This window comes from Protopterus annectens, chromosome 1.part1 (assembly GCF_019279795.1).
Source record: "Protopterus annectens isolate FY-2018-M chromosome 1.part1, PAN1.0, whole genome shotgun sequence".
Classification (NCBI taxonomy): Eukaryota; Metazoa; Chordata; order Ceratodontiformes; family Protopteridae; genus Protopterus; species Protopterus annectens.
Genome location: NC_056726.1, coordinates 92,942,982 through 92,969,562, shown reverse-complemented (window position 1 = coordinate 92,969,562; position 26,581 = coordinate 92,942,982).

The following is a 26,581-nucleotide window of genomic DNA, read 5'->3' as shown; positions in this document are numbered from 1 at the left end:
CTAATTTTCCTTTCAACTTGATATTGCCCAGTTGCCCCCAGGAGGCTTCCCAGAAAGGGTGAAGACGTTCACAGCTTCAAATTATATGCTCCCAAGATGGGGAGAATCCCTTCTTATGGTAATGCCAGCAATTAGAGGTTACAACCCCAGAGCTAGCATGTAACTGATTGGGAGTTAAAAATAGGTTAAACAAATATCAGCAAGCAAAGATCCTCAGCTTTGGGAAAGTTTTTGTTCTTCTTTCGGCTTTTCCCAGTTAGGGGTCACCACAGCAGAACTCCGGTCCGCTAATGATTGGCAGTAGATTTTTTTTTATGGGTGCTGAGGTGCCAGCTCAATGCCCAACCTTCAACGAAGGCATACCCATTCTACGCATATCTTTCGAACGCCACTCGAATGCAGTGAGGACATGCAGACTCCACACAGAAGGTGCTCCAACCGAGAATTGAACGGGAGAACCTTTTGCTGTTAGTCAGCAATGCTACCGCTGCACCATCGTGGCATTGACCTGAAAAGGGGTCTTCACTAAGCCAGAGATTTTATTGTCAGTTTATTCCATGTCTTGTTCCATAAGATAGAGCTGATAGAATTCTGGTCCAGGGATTAAAAGGATATCAAATAGAGCAGCATATAACTGAGAAATCCCCATCTTAACATCTCTGGTTTGCTGCCTAAAATTCATGATTAGGTGATATACTAATGGGAGAGCAGTTAACTTTACCTGCTCTAATGGAAACACTGCATAAACCCATGAAAACAGCTGGAAATAATGAATGAAATGAACTGGTGAGAACAAACACTCTGCAAAAAAGCTGCTTGAATTTTATTGTATTATGTGAGTACAACTCAAAAGTATAAATTAGGCCCTTTTCTCACCAAACTCTCAATGAAAAAAAATGCTCAGATGGAAGAAATGCTGGATGTGTCATGTAGGTGAGGAGTAAGGATGCTAAGAGAGTGGGTTGAGTGGACTTATGTAACAAAGCAAGTATTTCTTTGTAAATGGTATCAAGATACTGGGAAGTTCCAGTGGTGGTTTCCTTTGAATAGTATCCTGTGGCCATAACATATACAAAGCCAGCTTTTTTACCTAGGGTACTGAATGTCGGCTAAAGGGGGTAATAGACAACTGCAGCACCTAATAAAGTTAGCCAGGATAGTGACTGAAAAGGAAAGTAAAAGTTGACAAAACATTGAAGGAGAGACGGCTTGTATGCCAACAGTAAGCTTGGAACTCTAAGCCTCCCCCCTAATAAATAAAACTCTGGGTAATAAAAGGGATGACAAAAGGTTCTTAATTTGACTGTTCTTTTTCTGCAAAGTGGAATGCAGTATCCACATTGGAAGTGCTTGTTAAATATAAAGCAACTTGGGATACAATATAATTTTGAGGATGACTAACTTAATTTCAAAAGAAACAGTCTACTCACTCCATCAGAACATTTCAGATAATCTTCTACATAGAAAGTACATCCATGACTCTAATATCTTTAGATGTAACAGCTAGTTGAATGCCGAGATATATAAATGTAGACAAAAATAAAGAGAGGATGCCATTTAGAAATTCATGAACAGAATGATGGAGACCATCCATCATTAATGTGGATTTTGCTGTGCTGACCATGAAGCCCAGTAATGGCTCCCAAACTGATGTATATCCATGCATCCAGGTAGAGTCTGCACAGGATTGTTTAAGAATACTAGAAGGTCATCAGCAAATAATACTATTCCACCTTCATCTATCTCCTCTGACTGGGAATTAAGAGTTTGAATCAGGAAGTATCTCAAAGTAGATGTAAGTGACTCTATAAAAAGCCAACCTTGTCACACCCCTTTAAAAATACCAAAAACTTTGAAGCTATAAGGTTCAAAAACACCATCGCAAAGGATCCCTGGTAAAGTGTGGCAAGCAGGTCTATGAATGGTGCCTGGAAGCCAAAAGGTGAAAGTACCTTAAACAAGACATGGCCACTTTATGCTGCTGAACGCCTTCTATGCATTAATTGAAAGCAGGGATAATGTGCAGTGCAGAAAGTAGAAAAAAAATGGAGCCATGACTAAAGTTAAAAGCAGCTTTAATAATAAAATGTAAAAGTCACTCTTCTTCAAAGTACAAGTTAAAATAACTCAACAGTATCCAAAAGTAACGTTGCTAATAAAAACTTTCACCTTAAGGCTTCTTTAGGCTAATGATTCTCTGTTTTCAGAACTGCAGTACTTAAGTAAAAGTATGTGATTAATACACCTGTAGTTGTAAGTTATGAAGCATTGGTCTTAAACTGAAAGATTCATTAAGATTAGTTACTGTATATGCATTGAAGCACAAAATCCATTTCATTTGTTGTAACTCAGTTAAGTGTTTTAAACTTCCTCCATGTATTTGTTTGTGTACAATGTCTAAAATAAAAAATTTGAAATTATGTGAATTATCAGTACTTAAAATATGCTTATATAAGACTGTTGGTACATACTTGTCTGTTAATATCAAAAATATGGTTGCCACTCCTTTCGTTAAGCTTCCTGATGGTCATGCCTATATAAAATGCTGGACATTGTGTGCATCTAGCTTTATATATACCATATTCTTGGAGTCACAGTTCCCATAAACTTGTATGAAAAAAAATCTGAAAAACTTGTGGTAGATCTTGGCTGTTCCTTGTAGCAAAGTATGTTTTTAAGTTGGCTGCTCTTCTATAGCCAACATTAGGAATAATGGTGGTGATGGAGTCTCTTAGTTGTGGTATTTCTCTTAAAATTGACGAGGATTTAGTAATAATTTGTTTTACTGCTGGAGTATTCCAGTTGTAAGTTAACATGCATCAGATCTAATTATTTCTCTGCGCTGTGTGTTGTATATATTCATTATTATGAAATACAGATCTTGCACCATCATTGCGAGCTGCTATGATTTCTTGGAGTGTTCCTGACCTGTGGATCTTGATAACCTCTTCTGATGTAGTCAGAGGCAATAGTATAAAGTTGTTCCATCATAATGGTGTCTAGTGTATTCAGTTTAGCAACTCTTAGCATTTGATTTTTCAAATTATTTTTAAACATCTGAGGAGGATGCGTGCTTGTGCAATGTAAATTGCTATTCCTTTTAACTGTCTTTTTGTATAAAGTAGTCTCAATTTTGCCTTCTTGACTGATTATTAATTTGAGGTCTAAGAAATTAATTTCTTGACTAGAACTTTCTTTTTTGAAGCTGAGAAACTGAGTATTTCTTGAAATATAACTGTCAAAAGCCTCTAAAATTTGATGGCTTCCTCAGTAGTTTGAAAATATTAATATTTGTGAATAGCCTAAGCATTGGAAAGCAGTGCTTCTGCTTAATTACCACCAGTCTTGAATAATAATTGTTAAATGATTTCTTTCTCTCAATATACGGAATACCTTTTTTGACCAAACAGCTCAGATTATCTTTTGTTTTTGCTGATATGATATAAACTTCACTATGACCAGCCTGGGGGAAACATATGGAGTTGAGAGTTGATCTAATGACCTGTGAGCCCTTTCCAACAGTTTAGGTGAAGGATACAAACCTAATGTGGCTGGTATTAAGACCTGAAGAAATGTAACCATGCCTTCTGCTCAGCTCCCTCCTGTAGCCCAGAATACAAATATTGTGCCTTCTTCTATTTTCCTGAACATCCATTTCTCACAAAGGGATTGTGTAAAATCCAACAAAAGGTGATCTGATGTACCACTTCAGCTACTCACCCTGTCAAATCCTGCAAGGTTTGTGCAAAGGCAGTAGCACGGTCTGCAACTCCAAAGACTAGTTATAATTTCTTAGACTAAAGCCTGTAGGGTTACTTGAAATTATTCCATTGTTAGAGTAAGATGCTCAATAGAGGAGGTAAGTTTAGTTAGTTCCTCTTGTGATCCCCTATTGAGCTTAGCCAGCTGTGGTGAAGAGTGGGGATCATGGCAAAGAAGAAGCATGGTCCATGGGGAGTACCATGACTGCAGAAGTAGTACAAAGTAAGACTGCAAACAAACAATGTCCACATTTAGTCTTGCTTTTTGAGCAGACTATTTTGGTAGCATATATGCTCAAAACAATAAAATAATAAAATTCCCTCCCACTGCCATCCTCCATTGCTGATGCCACTGCAGAGATTTTAATAAAAATAGTTTCAGGTCCCTCTCAAGATTCTTTCAGATCACTAAACTCAGAACCAAAAGCCTCCCCAATGAATTTATTGTATTAGTTAGTGAGCTGTACATCAACTCCGTGGCAACAGTCAAAGTAAGTGACAAGATATCATCAGAACTCTAAGCTGAGATGGCTACCATGGAGGAGCGCTCAATCTTCCCTTTGCTATTCAATGCCTACTTGGCCCAAATATATCCCAGGGTGCCCCTTAAATAGCATGGGACATGACATAGCAGGACCACTGCAGTCACCATTTAAAAGTAGTCTCCAGACAGGCTTCATTCCACACAAATGGATGGTCATCTCTCTGCACAAGGGCGGGTCATCAATGGACCATGGGAAATACAGATCCATAAGTCTGATTAATCTCATATGCAAAAGCATGGAAAGAGTTATCATGGGGAAAGATTAATAATGACATAGGAAGCCTTCAGACACTGAATCCAACAGAGTTTGTTTTTTGTCAGGGCCAGATTATCATGCCTACTCATCCAGGTGGACTTCTTCAAGAAAGTCACCAAGGCAATGGATAAGGGCAAAATTGTGCATACTACCTACCCTATCCTGGCTAAGGAATTTGATTTAAAACCCCACTTGGACATTGTAAACAAGCTCACGGAATTAGGCATAAACCTCTATGTTATGCAGTATATAGCCAGCTGGCTCTCATTTAGGACCCATGAAGTTAGGACTATAGAATCCACCTCCACCAAGAGTTCGGTCACTAGCGGAGAATCTCAGGGCTCTGTGATTGTTACTGTCTGTTTTGGTATTTAATTTTCAGAAGTCAACACCAATGTTAAGGATCTTTGGCTGGCCAAGTCTGAAAATTATTACAAGACCAAGTAGATGCTTTTTCACCATACTAACTCATCTTTAACGACAACCTCTTTTCAAATACTTTCCTCTAACAATGCAATCATAACCACTACCTCACAAACTAAGTTACTAGGTGTTATCATTAATAACAAATTGAAATTTGACATTTATCTAGCGCAATCTATCAAAAAAACTCATATCAAACTTGTCTCTCTCTACCGCATTAAGCCATTTCTTACAAATCAATCCAGATTAGACATTACTAGAACTCATCTTCTTTCTACTCTGTTCTATGCCTTCCCCATCTTTACCATACTTTGCAAAACTGAACTTTCCAAACTTGAATCCTGTTATAATAAAATGGCCGAGTTCATCACTGACTCCCCTCAAAGGTCCCACCATTGCTCCACCCTACAACAATTACATTGTAGTTAGAACTCCCACATTGCCTAACCTATACTCAACTCATTTTTACCCACCACTTATTGAACCAGACTGACAACAGCTCAGCATCACAACACTTACTCAAGCCATATAATAATACTCGTCACCTCCGATCTACACATAAAACCCTCCTGTAAGTCTCCAAAAGTAACAACAGGGCTGGGGATTCCCTCTATTCCCACCATATCTCTAAAATCTGGAACTCTATTCCCCAACATATATTAAATGTCAGTCATCATCTTCTTCTTTCGGCTGTTCCCGTTAGAGGTCACCACAGCGAATCATCTGTTTCCATTTCTTCCTGTCCTCTGCATCTTGCTCTGTCACACCAACCATCTGCATGTCCTCTCTCACCACATCCATGAACCTTATCTTAGGCCTTCCTCTTTTCCTCTTACCTGGCAGCTTCATCCTTAGCATCTTTTTCCCAATATACTCTGCATCCCTCCTCAGCACATGTCCAAACCAATGTAATGTTGTCTCTCTGGCTTTGTCTACAAACCTTCCAACCTGGGCTGACCCTCTAATATACTTATTCCTAATCCTGTCCACCCTCGTCACACCCAGTGCAAATCTTAACATCTTTAACTCTGCCACATCAAGCTCAAATTCCTGCCTTTTTGTCAGTGCCACTGTCTCCAACCCATATAACATAGCTGGTCTCACTACCCTTTTGTAGACCTTCCCTTTCACTCTTACTGGTACTCGTCTGTCACAAATCACTCCTGACACTCTTCTCCACCCACTCCATCCTGCGTGTACTCTCTTCTTCACCTCTCTTCCACACTCACCATTACTCTGAACTATTGATCCCAAGTACTTAAACTCATTCACCTTCGCCACCTCTACTCCCTGTATCCTCACCATTCCTCTATCCTCCCTCTCATTCACACAGATATATTCTGTCTTACTCCTGCTGACCTTCATTTCTCTTCTCTCTAGAGCATATCTCCATCTCTCCAGGGTCTCGAAAAATAAATGTCAGTGACATAACTCAATTCAATGAACAGCTAAATGACTACTTATATAGCATCTGAATCTACTCCTGTACCAACCCAGGCCAATCTCTCTGCTGTATACCTTTTCCTCAACCTATGAACTCCTTACCTTTATATCTGCTGCATTGTTTTCTTCTAATCCCCTTCTCCTCCTCATTCACTTTTTTACTAACCTGACTATTAATTAAACTTTTTCTCAATTACCCTCTATGAGAAATCTCTTTCCTCCTTAATAATTTGATATCTCTACACTCAATGTATGATATTATTTTATCCTGATGCCAATGTATATTTATACTTGCTTTAAATATCACTGTATTTTTACCTATGATATTATTGCCTATGTAAGATGTTTTGCTGAACTTTTCTCTCCGGGCCTCTGCTGAAAATGGACTCACACCCAGACGGACTATCCCGGTTAACAAAATAAATAATAAATAAATTATTGCAGGCTAGGAACTGTCATAAACCATCCCCCGAGACCCTAATATCTTCCAGGAAGGGCTAGCACAGACAAATGACTGGTGCCAGAGCAATGGTTTAAACGTCAATACCAAGAAATGCATAACAGTGCCCTTGGAATGTCATCTACCCCAGAAAACTACCTCACTGATAACACACCCCTAGTTAATGACTTGGGGGTCATATGTAGACAGTAACCTAGCTTTCAACCAACATGTTTCTAAGATATTAAGGAAATAATTTTATGTTGCTCAGCTTATAAGCAAGGGCATGGTATCTTGATCCAAGGAAGTCATCATTCCACTGTATTTGGCCTTCATTAGACCCATCATTGAATACAAGGCCCCATTTGGTGTGTACCTTCCAGGCACATGCAAAACCTGGAATGGCCACAGATGTCCCTCACAAAAACAATACAGAGCATTAACAACATCACAGCTGGACTGATCACAATGCTTTATTACTAAAAAAATAAACAAATAAAAAAATAAGGGCCTAAATTACAAAAGCTGCACAACCATCTCAATGCCTTGTCCATCTATTTGATATCTTTCAAGCTACTAGAAGGTGACTTCTGCCTCATGTATACAGCCTCAACAGATCCAATCCCGTCAGATCTATTACACATTTACAAGTCCAAGGGTAGAGTTAGCAACCAGTTATGAGGTATAAATCTCTTTTATGACATAAATAAAGTATGTCAGAGAAACAGATATGTATCGCAGAGAATACCTAACCTATGGAAATATCTTCTACTCCATATGGTTTAACACCCATGTCCCTCAACAAGTAAATGTCCGATATTTCCTTATTTTGCCCATCTTTGGGTTATTTGTATGCAAAATGTTAAGGGAAAAAACTGCCATGGGAATATAAAGTTAGGCTTCTTAAGATCCTTACAGATCAATAGTCTACAAAGTACCTATGCACCTATGTTCTATGCAGATTCCCTCAAAGCTCTGTCCCTGTACTCTGTCTCCTACAGACTGTTAAGGAGTGATCTATGCCTGGCATACAAGTCATGCTTTAGACCATCTCTAGTGGACCTTTTGCATATATGAAAAATTAATCTCATCAGAAGTACATTATATAGGGACTTAAAACTTGCTTGCAATATAAATAGAACATGCTAGAAGGACAGGTATGTGTCTTACAGATTACAAGTTCTCTGGTACAGACTTCTCATTTGTGTGAAGCAGAGTTCTTTCCTAACCATTCAAGTGTAGCCCGGACCAGTGGATGGGAAACTGGAAATTCACTCTTGGTGTGGCATCTATGTCTCTAATGGACAGAGACACTCTCTAAATACCTGACTACCTGTGCCCTTATGTATACTTCTTAAAGTAACCTCCAGGGCACCAAAGCTTGATGAATACATTTGGGATGTGTGGCTAGGCTTATAAAGGCCCCTGTGGTCATTAGCTTAGTATACAATTATGAACCTATGAACATTTAGTGTTAATGAATACGTAACCCAGAAGACGAGTTTGCTATTCCTGAAATGAATACAATAGAAGTTGGAAGCAAAGCAGGGGTTTAAAAGGATATGTTAAGGCAGAGGGTTAACACACTGTCTGCAGAATAACTTGTTATTCATTTTTTTTATGGCAGATACATGGCAGCCCCCCCCCCCCCCACACACACACACACACACGCACACACACAAATTTTGTCCTTGTTGAGTGAGTTGTCATGCTAACTTTGGTTTAAAAGTAAGGAAAAAAAGAATAAAGAAAATAGATAAATCAGTTATTTAATGCCAGTGACAGGAATCCATGTAGGATGTAGTAAACTAGTGCACGTTAACATGCATAAATTAAAAAAATATAATAAAATAAAATAAATAAAAATAATAAAGAAGATGGAAAGAAATGTGGGAAATCTGAAAGGGGATAGTTATATGAGATCTAAGCATTTGCTGGATGTTGCTGTAGGGAAAGAGAGTCCTGGAATGAGCATGACTCTCAGTTTCTCCACTCAGAATCAAGGGCAGTTGGGGGTCATTATAATAAAATAGAGGTAATACTACAAACATTAAATAAATATGTTTATACTGGTGTTACTAATCTGAGAACTGACAGAATATGAAAATGTGAATGCAGTAGAGATGACCTAGTGATGAGAGTGTTATTCTCTAGTTCAGTTGTTCAGGCTTCAAATCTGGTTTCCAGCTCTGAAATTGTAATTTTATTAGCCTTTTTGGGCTGATTTTTATCCCTTTCAACTTTCTGGCTTAAAAATGCATGTGTTGGCACATTTTTCACATCGTGCAGCACCACAGGTCTACGGTTAAACTATTCCAGGTGCAGAAAGTCTGCACTTCAAATTTTCCCTTAGAACTAGCTGGTTTCTAAGTAGTAGCACTAAAATCTGAATCCCTGTGACTAGCACTTCCTCTAGAACCTGCTGGAAAGCACTTGGATGCCTAAAACTGATACAAGCACTCAACTCTCCTTGTCAATAAGGAGAAATTAATCGTAGGCACTAAGCCTATAATTGCAAAGTATCTTGCAAAGGTAAGGGAAAACAGCTCTTGTAATTTACAAAAAAAGCACCTAAACAGGCATGTCCAAGGGTCAGCTTCTGGTGCTTTTTCCTGTCCACCTGGTGAATCTGGGCATACTGGGGCAATGCGGCAACTGCCTCGTGTATACAGACAACCCTCTCCTCCTACTACCCAACACTACAACCTGCGAGAGATGCACTTACATAGCCAAACTGGAAGCAAAGCTCTCTCCAGCCAAGATTGTGCTAAACAGTCAAGGGACAAGGTTAATGCCTGCTCTACACCTCAAGCAACACATAGCCCTTCAAAACCCACACCATCAACACCCACACATAGCAACACTAAACCCGCATATGCAGAGGCGCTTAACATTAACCTGCCCAAGCAACAAGGACTTCCAAAGCTGAAACGCAAACAAACACCAGTCACAACTAAAATGACACATAGCTCACAACACCAGTGTGCCACCCAACAACAGCCCCTAAGGAAAGACAATGTACCCAACACTTTAGTCATAGGTGACTCTATAGTCAGGCACACTGATGTCCCACTCACCAGGCTGAACAAGGAGAAAATAACAGTCAGCTGCCTGTCGGGTGCCAGGGTCCGCCACATAATGCATGCACTCAAGTCACTCCACAACAAGTACAAATATGACTCTGTCAATGTCCATGCTGAAGTGAATGACTTGAGATGTACCTCCCTGGACTTCATGAAAAGAGACATGGAAGAGCTCTCGGATCATGTCGCCCAGGCAGGTATGACCCTAGCCCTGAGTAGCATCCTGCCTTCACCCAGAATGATACCACAGTATAAGGACAAAATGATTGACTTCAACAATTGGCTAAGCTTCTGGTGTCATTCAAAGGGGATCCAGTATCTGTCTGCCTGGAAAGTCATGATCGACAAACCACAATGCTTTGCCAGAGATAGACTGCACCTGTCACCCCTGGGATTCAGGTTACTGGCTAAAGCTCTTGCCACCCCTATAGTGCCTTTTTTAGGCAAGATTCAAAGGACAAAACCACCACTGTAACAGATACAAGCATGCAGAATCTGAAGGTAATGCTACTCAATGCTAGAAGTCTAAACCTCAAAATGCATTATCTCGAGGCACTCCTAAAAATGGAGAACATCGGTATCTGTGCAGTAACTGAGACCTGGTTCAAGGCTCCAGAGAGCACCCCTGCAATACCAGGCTACAACTCTTACCACACTTTTCAGCCACCAAACCAAGACCGAAACACTAAAGGTGGAGGAGTGTCCATATTCACCAAGGATATTCACACCTTCAGGCTAGTTGCCCAACACAATGCATCTGAAATACTCCAGGTGCAACTAACACTAGGTAAGACTGCAAACCAAATTGTAGCTTGCTACAAATCCCCCACCATGCCCCAAGATTCTCACTACACCTTTCTAAACATACTGGAAAATATTAAGATACAACCGAACACCCTAATACTGGGTGATTTCAACTACCCTGCCATTAACTGGGAAAACTACTTGGGTACCAGCAACTTTTCCCAATGGTTCTTGGAATTCATAAATTCCAATGCCCTGGATCAACTAATCCATTGTCCCACCAGGGGCTCCAGTATCCTAGACCTGTTCATTACCAACATGGGAGATAGTTGCTCCACACCAGTGGTCACCCCCTCATTGGTCAGGTCTGACCATAAGCAAATCATTCACATCCCACCCCCACCCCCAGTAAGGAAACCTCCGTAAAAAAACTTCTCCAAAGCCAACTTCATGCTACTCAAGTCAGAAGTGACAAACATCATGGCACCCATGAAGTCGGGGTCTGAAAGTTCGACTACTGAATCCTACACTAAGGCACTATATGAGAACTGTGACGATTGGGGAGATATGGGCGAAGGCTCCCAGCCTAGTTAAATAGAATTTAATATATAATTCTATCAACTATATAAATAAATGTAAAATACAGGCTTGTGTTTTTAAATGTAAGAAAACACTGTGAAATGTGGAACTGCAAAATATGTGACAACATTGCACTCTGCTGGCCCAGTGAAGCATGTTGTATCCTTTCATGTTAGAATTTGTCCCGAGGGCGGCTGGATGATGATGTCATGCCCATTGTTTTAAGGCTAAAGTTTATGACTAGAATTTAGGTGTGAAAGGTGCTTTTATTGCTTTAGTTTCTGTTAGTATATACATGTGAAATGTCTTGTATCATTGTAAGTTTCTGAGGAGGGGTTAGATTGCTAAATAATGCAGTTTGTGGCGTGAGAACCCAGACCAGGTGTTAAGATGATGCAATATGAATACTGGGAAAACCTAAGTGTCAAAAAATGATATAATTTTGGGAGGGCCTTAGAGACATGCTTGTTAGTAATGTTTAAATTCTATTTTTCACAAGAGACCTGAAGCATTTTTGATCTGGACATCTAACTTATCAGCACTCTGCTTATGCTCACATGTAAGTTTGTAACACTGTGATATCTTGTAGGAATAGTTAAAGCTAGTAAAGATTAATTAGTTTTTTTTTAAACCAGACCTGTCCTACTGTATTATTTTAAGTTTCTGTGTGATCTGTGAACTCTTAGATATCTCTGTGGTGTAGTAGATTTGTCTTGTGTTTTAATTATTTATTATTAAATATTTTTAAAACCTTCTACCTGTGGCTGCTTTGTGTAGAGATGAAGTATGCTTTAGGGTACATTATATATTTATAGAGTTTATTGTAATAGGCCACTCTGATAAGCCTTAGACTGTATAGTCACATTACCATTGGATATTAATATTGCACAGTAATAATTGGACACCCTTTTAAGGGCCTTTTAGTAGCTGATATTATTAACTGGGTGGTGGCAGTAATTACTACCATATAGTCTGGGTAAAGGGGCACAGTTGGAGAAGCTTTGTCTGCCTTTCCCAGGAGTGTCTGTGAAGTTGTATAATACTTATCTCAAAGTGTGTGTGTGTTGTGTCAGCTACTTGGGCAGGGACACGAAGCACTGGTTGGACAGAGAGGGTACTGGAGGTTTTAGCTTGCCCAGTTAGGCTGAGACTTGGACCCTATAGCTGTGCCATTGTGGAGTCTTATTGGGGACATGGTGAGCAAGGGAGCAGCCAGCCCCAGACTGACTGTGATGTCTGTGTGCACTTAAGGGAAATTCTGCTTTACTGTGTGTATTAGTTATCCTTTCCTCTCTTCTAGGAGATGACCTCCCTGATGTTAGTGGTGAGGATTGAGGCTCCTTGATTGCTGGGCCAGGGCACAGTCATCAGAAGCACATCCACTCATGCATGAATCATGCCATCCCAAATATAACCAAGATGGTCTCCTCCAAAAAAAGGAAGCCAATCTGGTGGTCTCCTCCTATAAACAAACAATACAACACAAGGAAGAAACTGTTGCAGAAAAGAAGAAAATCCCAGGATGCAAAAAAACTCCCTTACCAGCCTCAGTAAGAAGCTGAGATCCCTCATAAAATCCTCAAAAGCTAGTTATGAAAATAAAATTGCCAAAGATTCCAAAGAAAACCACAAGGCATTCTATGTTTATGTCAAGAATCTAAATTGCAATGCTCAGATCTGCTCTGAGCTACAACAGAATGGCATTAAATATACTAATCCCAAAGATATTGCCAATATCCTGACAGATCGATTTAGTGCCAACTTCACCCCCCTCTCACCCCCTGAAGGGCCCATCTCAATACCAAAAGATTGCCAAATTCCGTTAATCACTGCCACACAAGTAGAAACCACACTCTCCAAAGCTAAGAATACAGCATCCATGGGACTAGATGGCATCCCGGGCTGTGTACTACATGAACTACAAAATGAACTGGCACCTCACCTAAATGTTATGTTTAACATAGCCTCACCTCAGGCTTGTGCCCACAGAGTGGCGCACAGCTACATTTATCCCACTCCACAAGGGGGGATCCACCTTGGATCCTGGGAACTACTGTCCCATCAGTCTGACGAGCCTGATCTGCAAGGGCATGGAATGCATTATCATGGAACTTATAAACAAAGACATTGGCAACCTTCACACAATGGACGCCACCCAGTTTGGGTTCGTGAAGGGCCGATCTTGTCTCCTGAACCTAATTGACTTCTTTGAATCAGTCTCCAGAGCTATGGACGAGGGTAAGGTGGCCCACACAGCCTATCTGGACCTCGCCAATGACTTCGACACCATCACCCACTCTGGAATCATAGATAAACTTACTAAGCTGGGCATAAATCCTTACATCACTCGATGGGTTGCCAACTGGCTTACTGAAAGAACCCACACTGTAAAAGTAGCTGACTCCAAATCCAGCTCCAGACAAGTGACAAGTGGAGTACCTCAGGGTTCAGTCCTGGGACTGCTCTTGTTTAGCATCTACTTCTCTGAAGTACAGGCCAACACTAAGGGACTCTGGCTAACAAAGTTTGCAGATGACTGCAAACTGGGAGCCATTATTGAATACCCAAAATGTGGATATTCTACAAAAGGGCCTTACAGAAACAGATGTTTGGTGCCAGAGCCATGGGCTCAAGCTTAATGCCAAGAAATGTATAGTTATCCTCTTTGGGAAAAACATGTACCCATGAATTACCACATAGGTGGCAGTACACTAAACACCGAAAGTGTGATGAGAGACTTAGGGACATAGGTGCACAGTGGTCTCACCTTCAATAACCAATCACCACAACAGTCAGGAAATCCTATTATGTGGCACACCTTATCACTAAGGGCTTTTCATCCAGAAAAAAGGAGGTCATTGTCCCACTGTACTCATCCCTCATTAGACCCATTATAGAGTATAATTCCCCATTTGGTATGTAACTCACAATATATCTGCAACAGCTGGAAAGGCCCCAGAAATACCTCACTAAAAGAATCACAGGCCTAAAGCAGATACCATATGCTGACCGTCTAAAAAACTCTAGCTATACTCTGTGGCATATCGTCTACTCAGAGGCAATCTCTGCTTAACATACAAGGCCATGTCAAACCCTGAGCTGTTGGACATGCTCCACTTAAAGAAATCCCAATCCCTCAGAGCCACACATGCCAGGGATCTAAACCTTGTCATCACAATGAACAAAACATGCTGGAGGGATAGGTTCCTGACCCAGAGACTCCCCATACTCTGGAATAGACTGCCCATATATGTCAAGCAGAGCGCCTCCTTGGCCCTCTTCAAAAGGAACCTGGATGATTGGATGGGAGATAGGAAATTCACCTCAGGGATCATGTCAGTCACCCTGCTAGACATGAGTCCAGGGAAGTAAATATTGTGGGAAGAAATATCCAGGGAATTGTTATGGCTAGGATTGTATAGGCCCTGGGGTCGATAGCCTAGTACCAACCTATGAACTTATGGTTAAACATTTCCTTTTTGAAGTAAGTGAAATGTAAGTCTACTTACTGGGTATAGAGAAGTATAATTCACCATCATTTAACAGAATCAACCGAATGAAAGGATTTAGGAGGGAAAAGCAATTTGAGATAAGATCAGATCCTTTCTGAAGATGATACTTAAAAGACGTGAAGAGAAAGTTAAATCATTTTGTTTACATGGTTAGATTACAAATAATATCAATATCAGCAATGTGAGCTTGGTCTTCTCTCAGGATTACTTGAAAGCACATGCATATTCACTGGTTGGTTGAAAAGGGTGGGATGGTCAGACTTTGTTAGGACATATTGTGGGACCATATATTAATTGCTTTTTCTCTCCTTTCTTCTTTTCTAGGTTTGGTTGCCCTGTGATCATTGAAAGCCCGTTAAGCAAGGATAACATATGAGGAAGATCTGTTTGGTGAATTAGAAATGAAAGGTAGACAGAATGCTCCAGTGTCCAATAAGAGAAGAAGACTTGCCACTAGCATTGCTGAGTAGATGATAGTAGAGTCACCTGTGAAAAGGCGAGCAGGCATATGAGACAATGCACTGATGATCTCCCATGCATTTATCAGAGTTTAGCATGCCCTGCAGGTTCATCTTTGCCAGACAATGTTGAATGTAATTGTCCATTGGACCCCAAAAGAGGAGAGTCTATATCTTTAAGTCAGTAAGCCGAGGAGTTTTTGGGAGGGCTTCCAGAAAAGGTAGGTCAAGGCTATTTGATGCGCTCTTAATAAAAGGAAGGTTTGGGGCCTTCACAGTCAAGACAATTTTTCAAGGGTAGGTCAGTCTCAGCCAGATGAAAATTCATCAGCCAGGGTTGACACCCACATGAAGGAATAGGGGCAGCAAGGTACAATAATTCACAAGTAAGAGCAGATACAGAAGATATTGAGCCAAGGCTTGAGAAACTGTTAGCACCTTTGGCAAGTAGCATTAGTGGAGCTGTGGCAGGATCATTAAAAGAACTGGCATCTAAGGATCATATCACTTTCAGCATTACTAATTCAATCAAGGATAAGATATGCCTGGGAGAATACATAGATATTTTTGACTTATTAGACACTGGCAGAATTCAGAAGATGTTAGAAGCAGATAATCTGGGGGTAAAAAAAATTAATAGTAGTTTTAGCAGCTATAGATAAGAAGTTCTCATTAAAAATGGGTGCCAGAACTTGGGACTATTAGATAACTGGGTTTACATTGCACATGGTGGTCACAGTAGACAGAAAGAGAAATAAAGATACAACAGGCTACACCACTGTTATCATATTTGCTGACAATTTGTGAGGAACATCACATTTGGGGTGGTTCAGCATGGGCATTCTATAGCCAACAGATTTGCAAACTAAGAGTTGGACATAAAGCTCTTCATTGGGAGGAACTAGATAGCCCCATCATGTCCCACCACCTCCAGAACAGGTCTTAAGAAAATGATTGAGCATTTTACATTGGCAAATTTACATGGCCAGTGTTTTTTTTTATATATTTTTTTCATTTTCTGGCAAGAACAACCACGTGTGATCAAATGGTAGTCCAAGGATACATCATTTGGCTCACTTCCCAATCAAAGTGGCCCTGACTGGACATTGCTACACAGAGCTGAGTCGCCAACTAAGGGAAGAGGTTCATTTCAAAGTTCCAAGAGATTGTTTTCCTTTTGAGGGTTAATACATCAGTAATCACACAGTCCTCCATCAGGGTTAGATAACTAGGACATGAACTTCAGGATTATCCAAACAGACAAATTTTCTTCTTTGCACTGCATTTATTTATTTGCTTGATTGAATATTGCTGGTCTCTTTCTGCGTTTTGTTAACAAAAGTGTGCTGCATTTATTTATTTGCTTGATTGAATATAGCTGGTCTTTGTCTGCATTTTATTTTTCCCCACCATCCTGTCCACGTGGTGTTGTATTCTTAAACTTGGTGGCTTTGGAATTGCCCACCCCTGCTGTAAATTTGATTTTGGACACTCCTCTCAGTCCCATCTCATTTGCTCACTCTACTAAACACAGTGAGATCATTTGCAAAGGACTATCCCCCTGCTTCTTTGATTTTGGACGCTCCTCCCAGTCCCATCTCATCAGCTCATTCTACTGTGTACAGAGAGAGCATTTTGGAAGGCCAGCCCTCTTAATTTCTTAAACTTGAATTATCTTCTGTTTCCTCCTCTCCACTTAAAACACACTCTTTATTCAGCTGCTTTTACTGTAATTGTATTCTTCCTACTTCATTACTTTACTTTACTTTGCTTTGCTGCTTGCTGTTAAGTGTTCAACTGCTTTTATTCTGCTGCATTTATTACTGCTTGTTAGTAGCCTGATATGGTGCTGTGGTAGCATTGTCGCCTCACAGTAAGACGTCCTGTTCAATACTCAGCTAAAGCGTCTTCAGTGTGGAGACATGCGTGATTGGGTGTACCTTTGTTGAAGGTTGTGCGTCAGGGCTGGCAACTCGGTACATAAAAATCTACTGCCAATCATTAGCGGACCGGAGTTCCGCTGTGGCAACCCCTAACCGGGAAAAGCTGAAAGATGCAATAAGTAGCCTGATATAATTTAACTGTTATTTCAAGCCTATTAATTTTGTTTTTTAGCACTTGGGTTTCAGGCCAGTTATTTTACATTTAAGGTTTTTGTGGTCTACACTCTTGTGGACAAATCCTTATCAAAACCCTCTCTCCATAAGTCCATCCAAGTATTTTGAATACTATGTCTGGACAATTCCCATCAGTTTCTGCGGCCAGCCTGGTCAACGGGGGCATACTGAGACAGTGTAGTAAGTGCCTCATCTTCACTGACAGCCCTCTTCTCCTAGCACATAATTCTTCTACTTGTCAGAAATGCATCTACATTAGTAACCTGGAATCCATGCTCTCTCGCACTGCAATTAGTACTCCTGACAAAGAGGAGTTTCCCACCACAAACACCACATCACCCACACCACATAGCCAAGCACAATATACACCCACCCATGCAGAGGTCCTCAATAAAAACTTACCTAAACAGCAAAGACCTCCAAAACACAATCACAAACATTCCAGACACAATACCAAATACATCACATACAGCAGACAACACAGCAGTGTCTCACAAACACAGACCATAATGCATAACAATAAACCAACACAGTCCATAAGGCATAACAATAAACCAAACATACTAGTCATTGGTGACTCAATTGTGAGACATACCAATGTCCCCCTCACCAGGCTTGACAAGGAGAAGGTCATGGTCAGTTGTCTATTAGGGGCCAGAATTTGGCACATCACTCACACACTTAAGTCTCTCTACAACAAGTATGACTCTGTCATTGTCCATGTTGGTGTGAATGACTTGAGATGTACGTGGACTTTATGGAGAAAGATATGATTGAGCTCTCAGAGTATGTGTCCCAAGCAGGTATGGCCCTAGCCCTAAGCAGCATCCTACCTTCACCAAGAATGATACCACAATGCCAACAAAAAATAATTGACTTCAACAATTGGCTTAGTTTCTGGTGTCATTCTAAGGGGATCCAGTATTTGTCTGCCTGGGATGACATGGTTGACAGGCCTTGATGCTTTACCAGAGATGCCCTCCATCTGTCACCCCTGGGATTCTGGCCAAGGCTCTTGCCTCCCCCATTGTGCTTTTTTTAGGCAATGTTCCAAAGGCAAATCTTCCTAGATAAAAGATCTGTCAAAAAGGAAATTGAAGGTCATGCTGTTTAATGCTAGGAGCCTTAACCTAAAAATGCATTCACTGGAGGCTCTTCTCGCACTGGAAGATGCCAACATATGTGCAGTCACAGAAAGATGGTTCAAGGCTGTGGAGAGCACCCCTGCCTTACCAGGCTATACCTCATTCCACACATTCTGACCCCAAAATGAGGTTGGGAAGACTAAGGGTGGTGGAGTCTCTATCTTCATTAAAGAGAAGCACACCTCCAGACTGGTTTGCCAGCATGACACACTAGAACTATTCCAGGTGCAACTGATAGTTGGCAGGACACCCATCCAAACTATAGCCAGCTATAGACCCCCCCCCATGACTCAGGACACCCACTTATCCTACCTCAACCTACTTGACTCCATCAAGGTACCTCCTAACACCTGGAACCTTGGTGACTTCAACTACCCCACAACAGACTGGGTGAACTATTCCTGCACTAATGCACTCACCCAATGATTCCTTGATTTCATCATGTCTAATGCAGTAGACCAGCTCATCTCATCCCCTACAAGGGGAGACAACATTCTGGACTTGGTTCTATCCAACATGGACAACCGCTGCACCACTCCCATAGTAAGTTCATCCCTGGTGAGATCAGACCATCAGTTTGTCTCATTTGAAGATTCTATCCTGCCCAAACCCCAACCCCAGCCATAACCAGGTTAAAAAAATTCTCGAAAGCTGACTATAACCTCCTAAGGGAGGGTATCAGTAACTTCACACCACTGGTCCCCTCAGAGGATGAAGACAATTATGCTGAACAGTACGCCAATGCAGTATACAAGCACCTGTACAACTGCATGGACTCAGACATACCCAACAGAACAAAAACCTGCTCCTCAAAGAAACACAAACCTGTCTGGTGGACATCCTCTAGCAATAAGCTTTACAGCAAAAGCTGTTACTGAACAATTGTATATGCTACGGAGTTCCCAATAAGTGCTTGTTCACCTCTGTTTCAGTATATTATTCCTGCTAGGAATCACCGCTGACTTCTGGTATAACAAGGCTCCACTCCTTCACAAAAATATCCACAACGTGAATGTAAAAGTGATATTTTTATTGCTAGAAAAATAACAAAATGCAAAAGCCACAACTTAAAATACGGTTAAGCGCTTCTTCCGAAAGCCCATATTGTTTTGGGTGGCGGCTTAACCGTATGGCTTTATTTTGTTATTTTTCTAGCAATAAAAGTATCACTTTACAGCGTTAGGATATTTTTGTGAAGGAGTGAGCTGTACCAGAAGTCAGCTGATTCCTAGCAGGAATAATATACTGAAACAGAGGTAACAAACTAATAACTCCGTATATTAACAAAAGGAAGAAACTGTTCTCCAGGGATAAAAAGGAACAAGTTCCAAATTGGAAAAACTCCCTCCTTAGCCTCAACAAGCAAATTAGATCACTACTGAAAACCTCCAAAGTCAATTATGAATCAAAACTAGCCTCCGAAACAAAGGGAAACTACTAATCCTTCTTCAGTTATGTCAGGAACCTGCATGGCAAAGCCCAAGTTTCTTCCAAATTAGTACTTAAATGTACCACTTGCACTGATCCTGTTGACTTAGCTGACCTACTAGCAGATAGGTTCAGTGCAAACTTTAACCACCTGCCCCCCCCCCCAAGGCCCATTCAACATACCCGATACTTGCCCTGCACCTCACATATCTATAGATCAAGTGTTACGGGCCCCAACCAAAGCAAAGAACATAGCTTCCATGGGACCTGATAGTATCCCAGGCTGTATTCTGCACCATTTCCAGCAAGAACTAGCTTCACCATTGAGCATCCTATTCAACCACAGCCTAAGTAAGGGCTTAATTGCAGCAGAGTAGAGAACTGCCATTGTCATCCACTTGAAGGTGGTGCCACTATTGACCCTGGAAACTATTGCTCCCTTAGCTTGACAAGTCTGATCTGTAAAGCCATGGAGTGTATTGTTATGGATCTCATAAACAAGGATATAGGCAATCTACACGCAATTGACCCCACCCAGTTCGGATTCGTCAAGGGCAGATCTTGCCTGCTGAACCTAATTGACTTCTTTGAGACTGTCACCAAGGCCCTGGATGGGGGAAAGTCAGTTAATACAGCATACCTTTACTTGGCCAAAGCCTTTGACACAGTCCCCCACACAGACATCATTGAAAAGCTAACACGACTTGGCATAAATCCCTAGTTCATCAGGTTGGTGGCCAACAGGCTCACTGATAGGACTCAGAAGGTCAAAATAGGTGCCTCCACCTCTGACAGTAGACCTGTCACTAATGGTGTCCTCCAGGGATTTGTCTTGAAACCCCTACTTTTTGCCATCTACTTCTCAAAGGTCCAGACAAAAACAAAAGGCCTGTGGTTGATGAAGTTTGTGGATGACTGAAAGTTGAGTGCTGTGATTGACTCCCCATATGATGTTAACATACTGCAAGAGGGTCTCCCAGCAACAAATGACTGCTGCCAAAGTCATGGCCTTAAGTTAAACACAAAAAAATATATATTATCTTACCATTCAGCAAAAACATGGCCCCTACTGATTACCACATCAACGGCAACCCCGTAAGCACACAACCTATGGTGAGAGACCTGGGTACTCAGGTTAACAACAATCTTACATTTGACCATCATGTAGCGGCAGTGGTCAGAAAAGCCTTTTACTTGGTTCATCTCATAAGTAAAGGGACTACATCCAGAAAAAAAGAGGTTATTACCTCTATGTAATCCTCCTTCATTAGGACAATAATTGAGTACGATGCCCCATTTGGTATGTACCTCTCCAAACACCTGCACAAACTGGAAAGGCCACAGAAATACCTCACAAAGAGAATCAATGACCTCCAACACCTGTCCAATGTGGACAGGCTCAAATCACTATCACTCTATTTGGTATCATACAGATTGCTCAGAGGTGATCTGTGTCTAACCTACAAGGCAATATCGGACCCTGTCCTTCTAGAGATGCTCCATATCCTTAAGTCTAACTCCTTGCACATCACCCACTCAAAAAGCATAAATCTAATATGCAACATCAGCAAAACCTTCTGGAGAGACAGGTTTGTCTCCCAGAGGCTGCTCCGTCTCTGGAATAGACTTCCCATACATGTTAAATAGAGTACCTCACTGACCCTCTTCAAACACAACCTTGATGTGTGGATGGGAAACCACAAATTTGTCCCAGGGGTTCCACCTATGTCCCTCACTGACAGGGGCAACAGGTGCTGATTGTGGTTTCTTTTTTTGGGGATAAACTCTTAACTTAGGCTTGTAAGGGCCTCAGGGCCATTAGCCTAGTAACCTCCTTTGATCCTATGATCCTATTGCTAAGTTTTTTATCTGTTTCCTTATTAGATCTGTAGCACCTACTAATAATTTGGTGGTCTAGAATTTATGTGCGTTTTTGTTCCTCATAGCAGATCTAGAAGCAGGCAAGTCGATTGGTCTTTTTAAGGTTCCGCCTGAGGATTCTATTATCACATCCCACATATGCTTAGTGCCTAAGAGGGTCAGTTTCACCTCATTCACCATTTGTCCTTTTCTACTGGGTCTTTAGTAAACATTGTATGCCTCTTTAGATGAGGAGGCAAGAATCATTGAAAATGTTTTCAGATCCTTGGCTTATAAAATTTGATATTGAAACTGCTTTCTGTTTACTGCCAATCAAACAATATTGGCCTCTCCTTGGCAGAGTCATTGAGGGGCAATTGTACATTAATAGAGTAATGCCAATAGGGTGTTCCACCTCATGATCAACATTCAAGCATTCAGCATGGCCCTTTATTGGTGCTGGCAATGTAAAGTTATCCAAAAGGTTGCATACCTTATTTAGACGATTTCCTCATTGCTGGTGTAGGGAAACCAGGACCAAGGAATGGATGGAGATTTTTATCAGCTTCTATCAGAAGCCGGCAATATCCCTTGTGCCAGAGAAAGCAGAGGGTCCTACTCAATCAATTCCATTCTTAGGCCTTGAGGACTTTAAAGCAAACACTTTTAGACTAATGCAGAACAAGATTCAATGGTTGAGATAAGCCATAAAAGAGTTATTAGGAGCAAGGGATATCAAAATTCACAGAGTGGTGATGATTTAGGGCCTTTTCAATTTTACCTCTTGGGTGGTGTCCTCAGGTACGACTTTTCTCAGATCTCTAGCCAATATGTAAAGAAGGATTAAAGGAAACATCACTGGGTTTGTGGGGTGCAGGGGTGTATCATCAGAATCACTACACCTTTTTACTGATGCTGCAGCAGGAAATTGGTTGGGGCATATTTACACAGAAGTTAGATTACCTCTCCTTGGCCCATCTCATGGACTCGGGACAGAAAAGAGAAACATTACTTTCTTAGAATTTATGCCGATATGAGAAGTAGTAGGCTGGCAGGAACACCTTAGGAACTAGAAAGTGATTTTTTCTTCCAGATAATCAAGACGTAGTCAGGGTACTGGTTTAGAAATCATATGGGTCTACCTATATGCAGTCCATTTTCAGGTTTATAGTTTTGCACAGTTTATAGATTAACCTAGCCTTCACAGCTGTTATGTCTCTGCAAAATTAACACGATAGCTAAGGGCATTTCCTGTCTTCAGCTCTGCAGATTATAGGAACTGGTTTTAACTGCCCAGCTCAATCCCACACCCATTCCTTTGAAGATACAGCATATTGGCAAAGAGTGATAGTGGATCTTTTGGGTAGATCCTGGGCTAGCAGCAGTAGGAAGTCCTATGATTCTGTGGTCTTTGCATTTAACAGATTCTATTTCAGTTTTCTATGATCTTACAAGCACTAGTCAGTGTCCCTGATCATTTGCTTTATACTGTTTAGATGCCATTTGAGAAAAGTAGTAAGCTAGATCTGCATCCATTTGACAGATCTAGATTAGTTGGCCAGGTTTCTAGGATTAAAGTTTATCGGTCATGGTCTGTAAGAAAAAAAATGGAGTTGAATATAACTTCTTTACTATACACAATACCATATTATATAGTCTTTCATGCAAAAAGTGTGTTATGTGTTTTAATTTGCTGATAAGCAGGGTCCCCTGAATTTTTTCTCAAACCTGAAAACTACTACCATGACATCATGAAAAACTCTCCACAATGCCTTGCTGCCTAAAATTAAGTATAAGCTACAGTATTTTTATGATAAAGGCAACAGTAGTGGCTTCATACTTCCTAGAAAGATAAGTTGCCAACTAGATTTTGCAGCAGTTTTGCTCTTTCTAAAATGTATACTTAAAATATTCTTCTTTTTCTTTCTTTAGTGTTGGCAATGTTTGTTTTAGTAATACTGGTAGGAAAACATTTTCCAGAAATGTGTTCTTGCCTTACAAATAGTAATTTTCAAAACTGACTCTTCTTAATGTTGTTATTGTGAATTGAGAATGTGTACACAGTGCATTCAGTTATGACATGCATCAACATGTCTTGAGCATGATTTCCTCTAAATAAATGTACTAATTAATATTTCCCATGTGACTATCCTGGATCTAGGCTCATAGATATGGCAACTTCTTGTACAGCTCCAAATGTATCATCATGTCCTGTTAAATCAGACTCTAATTTAGTGACCTTTGCCTTTAAAACTGGTGGTACTTCCCCTGTAAATAGCTGTGTGTTCAATGACTACTCCAAAGCAAACCTTCTTTAGTTACTTGATTGCTTAAATAAATTCTGCTGTAATCCTCCTCTGAAAGATTCTATTGCTAAAGCTGCTACCTATGCAGCTGAGTTCTTAAATAACTGTACTGACAAGACAGTCCCTATCTGGAACAAATATAATTGGAAGTTTAAAAGCAGACTCCTTGTGGTGGAATACCTGTATAAATATATTATATAATAAGAGAAAGAAACTGCTTAATGCTTATAAAAAGTCTCATTCTGCCTATCTCAACTACTTAAACAAGCTAACAAAGATCTTAAAGGAACCATTAAGAATCTCAATGCTGAGTATGAATTTAAAATAATTAAAAACAAAAAGCAACTTCAAATCTTTCTTTGCCTATGTCAAGAAGTTAAGAACTAATGCCCAACAATGTTCGGAGCTATCTTACAATACTGCTGACACAAAAGAAATAAATAACATCGTAGTTAACAAATTTAGTGAACATTTTAGTCTACCCACAGTTACAGCTATACCACAGGTTCCACAATCCCAGCCACCCCTTTTAATTACTTTAGAACAAATTCTCTCAGTCTTTTCAAAAACTAAGAATACATCATCAATGGGATTTGGCAGCATACTGGGCTGCCTAATTATCAGTGATGAATATGGCTTTTCTAATCCTCTACTTAAACATTTTAATCTAAGCCTCTCCACTGGTTACATTCCTGAACCCTGGAGAACAACTATTGTAATGGCATTTCACAAGGGTGCCCAATCACAGACCTGGGTACCTATAGACCCATTAGTAGCCTATTATTATTATTATTATTATTATTATTATTATTATTAGTAGCCTATTAGCCTCATATGTAAAACTATGCAGTGCATTATCTCAGACTTTATTAATCTGGACATTTGAAAGTCTCTTAACCCTAGACCTTAATAAATTTTTCTTCATCAAAGGAAGGTCATGCCTCTTTAACCTCATTACAGTGGATAGTGGCTATGCAGCACATGCAGCATATCTAGAAATGGCCATGGACTTTGACACTTTTCCAAATGCAAGCATAACTGATGGACTTGTAATTCTGAATTTAAATCCCTATATTGTGCAGTGTATAGCTAACTGATTCTCTGACAGAACCCATGTCATTAGGATAGCAGGTGCCACATCTAAACGCAAAACAAGTACCAGTGGTTTACCACTGGGCTTAGTTTTGAGTCCTCTTCTGTTTGGCATATATTTCTCAGACCTTCAGGGCAGCACATGTGACCTATGGTTAACTATGTTCACAGATGACTGTAAATTGGGTGTTGTTATTCGATCTTCAACTGACTCACGATTGCTTCAGCATGGCTTAGACCATGTTAACAACGGGTACAAGGACAGTGGTCTCAAATTAAATGGGAAAAATGTAGTATAGTTCATTTTGGTAAAGAGTTTCACTTACCATATAGGAGATGCACCCCTTCAATCAGACACTGTTGTAAGGAATCTGAGTACTCTTGCTGATAATTCCTTATCATTTGACTATCATGTCTACACAGTAGTTCAGAAAGCCTTTTATCTGGCCCATCTAATTTCCAAAGGTATCTGCAATAGATCCAAACAAGTCTTAATTGCCCTTTACTGCTATCTTATCAGACCCATTATTGAATATAATGCACCTTTGGCATGTTATTTATCTAAACATATCACACAGCTTGAGAAACTTTGAGAGATTTATAACTAAAAAGATCAGAGGCCTCAAAAATCTTAGTTATCAGGAGAGACTAGCAGCCCTTTCTTTGTACTCAGTCTCTTACAGACTCCCCCATGGAGACATGTGGCTAGTCTTTTGTGCCATGAAAAATCCAACCCTATTTGATCTTTTATTCCTCCACAGGACTAATAGTACATCAAATACTCATTTAAAAGAGCTAAACCTTCAGCAAGATATAAATAAGACACACTGGCGTGACAGACTAATATCCCAATGTAGCCATCACCATTGTAACAAACCTCCACCTCATGTCAAGCAGAGTAGCACCCTTGTAATCTTCAAGGTAAACCTATATAACTGGATGGGTAACCTCAAATTCTCTCCTGGTTTACCTTGTCTTGCTCTTCTTAAGGCTACAGGGAAATTTTGAATAAAGTTTTTCTGGCTAAGCTTGAAATTGTCTGCAGACTGATTACCTGGTACTTACTTATGAACCTATGAACCTTGGTGCTTTAGACTCATGATTAACTATATTACTTGAATATTTCTCAGGAAAGGCAAGCCATAAAGTTTTCTGAGTGTGTAAATTAAAAACTTCTATAACCCCCCCCCCCATATGTTTAGATTTTAAGATGCTAACATTTTCATTAGTAATCTTAGGCACAGTTATTCTTCTTTCAGTAGTGGCATTGCTATAAACAAATTTCTCATCAAAACAAGAATATAGCTTTAAATAGAACAGGGCCATTGAAGTGCCTGTGGCTGCAATTCTAACCCATGAGTAGAACTGACCATTAAATAAATGAATAGATA